The 7,421-nt window shown below is 40.2% G+C and overlaps 1 long non-coding RNA gene across 1 annotated transcript in view; it reads left to right on the top strand.

Moving 5' to 3' along the window:
- The window catches only part of LOC309365509, a 153,326-nt gene that overhangs the window by 64,599 nt on the left and 81,306 nt on the right, over nucleotides 1-7,421 (top strand). The window lies entirely within an intron of this gene.

Raw genomic sequence — 7,421 nt, 5'->3', positions numbered from 1 at the left:
GTGGCCATGTTTTATGGTTCACTTGGCTACATGGGCTTCCTGTCTGCCATCTGCTTCACGGTGGCTTTCCTAGCCAGGAAGCTTCCTGGAGCCTTCAATGAAGCCAAGCTGATCACCTTCAGCATGCTGGTCTTCTGCAGTGTTTGGGTGTCCTTTGTGCCCACCTACCTGAGCACCAAGGGGAAGTACATGGTAGCCATGCAGGTCTTCTCTATCTTAGCCTCCAGTGCTGGGCTTTTGGGCTGCATCTTCATGCCAAAATGTTATATTATTGTATTGAGGCCTGATCTGAATACAAAAGATTACCTGACAAGAACATCTAAAGATGCTACCTGAGTCTTAAAGTATTCAGTTTTAACCCTTTCTGTTCAGCATAGTAGTAATAAAGCTCACATACTTGTCCAGAGTCAGACAAAAATAAAATAAATTGGAAATATTCATTTAGATGAAAGCACAGAAATAATGACACCAGAAATCTTCCTGCTGGGATGTATGGATATATGATTACGAAAAGACTATGCAACCTTGTTGTAATATATGATTGCTTCTGTGAGACTTTTATATGCACAAAGATAGAAGGACACATCATTACCAACAATGGAAGAATGACTATTAAAACTAACAGACTTATCTGAGATGGTAAACTGACATGTTTAATCAAAGGAAAATTAATGTTAACAGTGGTTAAAGATTGGTAACTTCTCATAGACATTTTATCAAAAAAAAAGACATCTGGATTTGAGGATTGAAGATAATGTTTGTTTATAAAAATGGCCTTGTGGGGTTTATAGTCAATTGGATGAAGTAAATATTGTTTTGTATGACGAAGCGATGAAGAATCAGAAGTTTTCTTTCTGAATCTTATTCATCGATCTTTCTTTTAAAACTTCTTTTCTATTCTTTAAAACATTTCTTTCTTTTTCCTTCTTTATTCCTCCTCCCTTTCTGTGTCTTTATTGTATCTATATAAAAGTCTTGGCTTGGTAAAGAAATGTGAATATATATCAGGTTTTGTATTTTCTTCTATAAACCTTAATAAAACTTACAGAAAATGAAAAAAAGCACAGAAATAATGTAACCATATGGACTTGGCAATCACTGAAATGTAAGAAAGTGTTCATGAATATAAAGGAGCGATTTATAAATGGAAAACTGTATTTGATTGGCATATAAAAACAATTAACCAACGGCACTGAATGAAACATGATCATTCCTAAGCTCAGATTGCATCTCGCTGAAACTTCCACAAGCTCTAACTATTTAATAAATGCCCTCCCTTTTCACAATTTAACCAAAATATTAAGTGGGGCGTCAGGAGGATGAGTCAAGGAAATGGCTTCTGGGGATTAAGGTGGGAAGTTTTGGAAGATGAATGCAGGATCCAGAGTGATCCAAATGAGAAGGAAGTTCAAATAAGAATAACAGGTAATGTGAAAAATTAGAATAGGAAGTCTGAAACTCACAAGGGAATAAACAGCAAGCAATACATCAGGTAGATGCCTTCACTGCACTCCTTTGGGTGCCTTATGAAAACATTGATCCCAGTGAAGAGACAATTCAGATGGTTCTCTAATGCAATTGCCCATCCAGACATGCAGAATGTTGACATGTTGTTTTTCAGTGTTGTTTTCATCTGCCCTTGATCTTAATTAATTTCACCATTTTATTCTTTTGTAACCTACTTTAATTTTATTACAATCAAGTGGTATATGAATCCAGTGAAATAAATAAAATATCTCAGAAGCAAACATATTTGGTAGATATGTATATATATTCTGGAGTGTGGGATACTTCAATTATTCTTTCACACCGATTCTTTCACACCTTCCCTGTACCTTCCAAAGTTGATGAACCGCATCTGCCCTATTTCCCTCTATAGCACTTGCAGTAACCGCCTTTAGACGGTCTTGTCAGCTCAATGCACCAGAGTCCCTAACTCAGAGTGGCTCATAGAATATGTCAAATTTGTGCACCCCAGCGGCCAGCATCTTAGTCAACCAAATCATAACTCTTCTTGAGAAAGATCTTTGTCTTTCAGAGAAATGTGTAATTCCCTTTACAACCTCATTTTTATATTTCCAGATGCCAACAAGTTCCAAATTGTCCATCATTTAAAGAAAAAAACTTTCTTTAGTTTATCCTGGGATGTTTTAATATTTTTATTTGAAGTTCTGTCCTGCACTGAAGAGTCCACTCCATTCCTGACTTCCATGAGGGACCAATTTTCATATGCAAAATCCATCAACCTTTCCATAAGTCCCTTATAAAATATTGGTTTGTCTTCCTTGAGTGCATGTTATGCCTACAACCAAAATTTAATTTCCTTGGATATTAACTTCCATCTCAACATATCTACTTTGTTCGTCAGAGAATATCCATTTGGGGCAGAAGTGGGAATGTGTATATAAAGAACATCTCCATTTACCCCCTTCATTCCTACAAAGATAAATTCCTCACCTAATCTATTTTCATCAAATATCTGATACCCTTTTCCCTAATGTGTGTTTCTTATAAACAAATTTGATCCAAATTCAGTGTTTCCCCCCATAAAGGAAATATCTCTTTTCTCTTTTGAGGAGCATTTGCATCATTTATATTCCGTGTTAAGTATTGGTAATCCATAGCTGAGCAGAATTTTTTGTCACACCTGTACCTGCATCCCCCATTTGTGATTTGCTAGTGAAATCTGTTCATCCAGAAATGGAGGTGTAATTGAAGAGGTCAAGTATGGGAGAGAAGTTGGGGGGGATCCTTCTCAGCTTGAGATCTCAGGTACCTCCTGTTCGTCAGAACAGACAATATTGATTCTTGATGGTTCCATGTTCTGACTCGAGAAAGCAGGGCTGTGGAACCACTGGCTAAAGGTGGTCCTGAAAGCCTCTCTATCTGTTCCTCTGTAGGCCACATACCCCTCCCTAGCCATACCCCTTACTGGTCCTGCTTTGTGACATTCATGTGTGTTTTTGCATGACTGAAGTACTGCCTTGAACTCTTATATTGCTCTTTGCTTGTCTGGATAGATAGGGGATAGAGAGGGGTGTGCATATGTATGTAGGAACTAGGCTGCAGCAGAAAAGGTCAAAGGGGGGTTTTCATTGTGTTTTCCACTTTTGCCTCTTGCAATACCCACCATTGGCATATCCCCCCCCCATAAGGTTGCCCAGAAGGGACTGTGGCCTGGTTTCATGAGCTCAAAGTAGCTACTCCATGTTGTGTGTGTTTGTGTGTTCACTTACATCCTAAAGGAATATCTTGGTCCTGGTGCTTATGAAGGTACTTGGTTAGTTCAAGGCCAAGCTGACCTTTTCCCCACACTGACCCATGTCAAAACCAGGGAGCTACTTCTGTGAATTCTCATAAACATGTTTTCCTTCACCTCTGCACCTGTGCCTCAAGCCACATAGAAAATCGATGGTGTTGCCAAGGTGACGTTTCCTCTCGTATAATTATCCTTACTCTAACCAAAGCTCTAGGGATTGAGCCAAAGATTGCCTGTGAGAAAAACCAGCCCAATATCAGAATCAAAGGCAAGGTAAGATAATTCATGGTGTGTTAAATAGCCCCTATGCTGCTGAGAGTCTTTCTTGTCCATTCCCCAGTGCCAAGAATGATCATGTTTGAGCATCTGAGGTCTAGATTTTTGAGTTTTGATATTTCTTTTCAGATGCATTGGGATGAGAAGTTTTCTTTATTTCCGAATTTTGTCCCGTCATATCCTAAGTAGTTTTGCTAGTAAGAAAAATAAAGTATATGCTCTGTATCACAAACAAAAAGCAACCAGTGCTCCTCACTGCAAGTCTCACCCCTTGTTAGGATTGTGCTTGTCTTTAGGAATCCTCAAATGGGCTATTTTAGGGTGTCAACACAAACATTTGGGGGGATCCATGAAGAAGGGGAGCTGGGTCATTCAAATTGTCAGATCACCCACATCCACAGAGGGAAACACCACATTTAAGGAATGTCCACAGCGATGACACAGGCCAGATTTATTCAGGGACAGCCCCATGGAGGTCATGCTTTCCACGAAGTCTGAGCAGTCCCTTGTAAGATCGTGTCGGCATGCATGTTAAAATTCCCTTGGTTCTCCAGATGAGGTGTTTCCAGGAGAACATCTGGCAGAACCTGAAGCAGCTGAAGTAGGGAGTCCTTGGTGCAGCAGGGAGGCTGGTACACCAACAGGAATCCTGCACTGCCCCTATTGCCAGAGTTCCAGAACATGCACTCAGAAAACTGTCCTCCTAATAGGTCACTTGGCGAAAAGTAAAGACTTCCTAAAAAATCACTGCAACCCCACTCCCCACCAACATGACCTGAGTTGATGTGCGTAAGAGAAACCTGCCGGACAAGCAGTGGCAAGAACAGGCCAAGCTGCTGTGTCCAACCAAACCTGGGTTACTCATGCCAGGTCAATTCCCCCATCCATGATCAAGTCATAGATGGCACTGCTTTTATTGGTCATTGACCTTGCAGTTAAAAGCTAATTTATTAATTTAAGTTGCCACTAGTTATGTTCTAAGAACAATTCACTGAAGCCCTATGCAGCAGGAACACAGAACATAAAGCAGTTACACCTTCAGGATTGGACCATGGCGCAGATGTCCAGGGAGCCCTGTTTGGGTTGCCATTGTCGGGATCTCTGCTCAGCCAAGCTGATAAATCTCATCTTCCGGAATCGGCCTCCCGACGAATAATTAACGACCTGAGCCTTTGATGAGGCTCCAAGGCACGTTCCCCCATTCAGCAGAGTTTCCAGCACAGGAAAGAGACGAGAGGTTTGGACTACATTGCAAAGACTTTTATTTCTAAGCTACACAGACAGCAAAGCAGAGAGCAACTCAAACAAAGGAAACATGACATCAGTAAACATCACATCCGTCTCCTGCCTCAGTGAGACTTCCAACAGCCTGGAAGGTCTCTGGAATGTAAACAGAGTCCTGTGACTCCAAGCAGCTGCTCAGTGGCAAAGAGAAACTAGCAGCCATATGTCCTCTTTTTCCAGAGCATGTCCACTTCTTAAAAATGAGAGTTGTCATAGCGATAAAAGTAGAAGTTGGCAAATGTGTCCTCTATTTTGCTCTTCAAAATATGGCAGAGGGGAGAACTAGATCTAAGGAAAACTTTGAAAAATATTGGGTTTGACTCATTCCCTAGCTAAAAGAGCCCCAGTGGAGTTTAAGACTGAAATATCTCCAGCTTTTGCAAAGTGTGGGAAACATAGGTTGTTGGACTTTTAAACACCCTGGCATTAAGCACCAACAATGTGCTCCCCATGCCTCTACCCCTCTGGCAGTGAATAGACCACAAACTGAAGTAAGAGCACCAGAGGCAGACTTCCCTTGTTGGGTCGTGGTGGCAGTGCTGCGGAGCCATATGTTGGGTTGAAATAACGACAGACAGGTAGCGAGTGTCATCTGGGAGGCATCTCCCGAACATGTGTCGGGGAGTCCCTTTTATTGAATATTACAGCATTGCCACATATGTGCTTGTCGCTGATTGGTTAACACAAATGCATTACAAGGATTGCATATAAGACATTAATCATCAAGGAATAAAAGGAACACAGAATTAGGCATAAAGGCCTCCTATCATGATTGATATAGCGAGACTTAGAGAATGTACAGATAGGCACAGGTCAGGAACTAAATGTGCACCTAACTTTCTAGGGTGATAAGAAAAGAATGTATACAGATAGGATATGTAAACTGAACTTAATACGAACTGAACATTACAGGCTGGTGCCAGGGTGGTGAGAAAGGATTGTACTGAAAGGGTGGTGAGAAAGGATTGTACTGCCAGGGTGGTGAGAAAGGATTCATCAGCCATACAAGATACTCAACAACTTTGGGTGATCTCTTTGGATAGAAATGATATAAGGAGTTATGTATAAATAAGCATTAAGTTTTTTAAGTTTTAAGGTATTTTATGGTAAGATAAGGTTAAATAAGTAAGGCAAATTGAATAACAGAATGGTGAAAGATGGAAAGGATGTCCAGAGTTAACTAATTGGTCAGTGAAATAACTAATTAAGCTAGAATACAAAAAGTAAAAGCAAAAATGGAAAGGATTTGCTGAAACAATGACTGAATTAGAATACAAAAAAGGGAGGTGTGAGGAAGGCAGGGAAACAGGCAAACAAAAGATAGGGTATGGAATGACTGATTTGTTTTTAACCATTTTTATTTTTCTGTATTTTGTATCTTTTTGCCTCTTTTCTCTCTTTTTCCCCTTTTTCTTTTTACATTTGTGTATTTCCTCTGAAATTTTAATAAATATTATTTTTTTAAAAATGAAATATCTGCAGCTTTTGCAAAGTGTGGGAAACATAGGTTGTTGGACTTTTAAACACCCTGGCATTAAGCACCAACCATGTGCTCCCCATGCCTCTACCCCTCTGGCAGTGAATAGACCACAAACTGAAGTAAGAGCGCCAGTAGCGGACTTCCCTTGTTGGGTCGTGGTGGCAGTGCTGCGGAGCCATAAAACAGACTCAACATCTTTGGATGATCTCTTTGGATTAAAAAAAAAGGTATCGTCTTATAACTGAAGGATTGTCTCCATCCGCTTCATTCAGCCTGGACACTGAGGTTCAGCTCCAAGGGTCTTCTGGAGGTTCCATCACTGCAAGAAGTGAGGTTAAAGGGAACCAGGCAGAGGGCCTATTTGGTACAGCCCGCCCTCTAAATTATGACAGTCATACCTTGGGTTACAGGCACTTCGGGTTGTGTGATTTCGGGTTGTGCACCATGCAAACCCCGAAGTACTGGAACAGGTTACTTCTGGGTTTTGGTGCTTGCGCATGCTCAGAAGCGCTAAATCACTCTTCGCATGCGCAGAAGCACCAAATTGCAACCCATGTGTGCAGGCGTGTGTTTATTTTAAAGAAAATAAAGCGACATAAACCAATGAGATGTAACTTTCAAAAACTTATTGATTATAGTCACACTGCTTTAATAATGTATTCATGTTTCAAATGTGGAAGTCACTTCAGGTTTAACTCAGGTGTTACTTTTCATCAGAAAATCCTCATGGAAGAAAAACCTGATAAATGCTTGAACTCTGAAAAGAGCATTTGGTGGAACACACACTTTGCATCCCACCAATGAATGTTTAATGGGAAAGAAACAGGAAAATATCACACCATGTTAGAAGTATTTATATTACTTCAAGCCTTGCTGCCCTTTTAATAATCCAGAAAGGATAAAATAGTGTCCTTCTTTTATATTGCAATAAAGCTCAGAAGTTTCTCCTCCTTGGGTGGCCACATTGCATCTTGACTCGTCTAAGAATATCTAAGCACTCAAAAGCCACCAGGGAAGCATCTTCTTCTTCTTCTTCTTTTTAAATAATATTTATTAAAGTTTTAAGGGGTACAAAAAGAAAAAGTAAAAAACATCATTTTAAACAAAAAACAGTACAACACA

This window comes from Podarcis melisellensis, assembly GCF_964234715.1.
Source record: "Podarcis melisellensis genome assembly, chromosome: 2".
In the NCBI taxonomy this organism is placed as follows: Eukaryota; Metazoa; Chordata; class Lepidosauria; order Squamata; family Lacertidae; genus Podarcis; species Podarcis melisellensis.
Note: the sequence above shows the minus strand (reverse complement) of the source record. Positions and strands in the feature narration are given on the sequence as shown.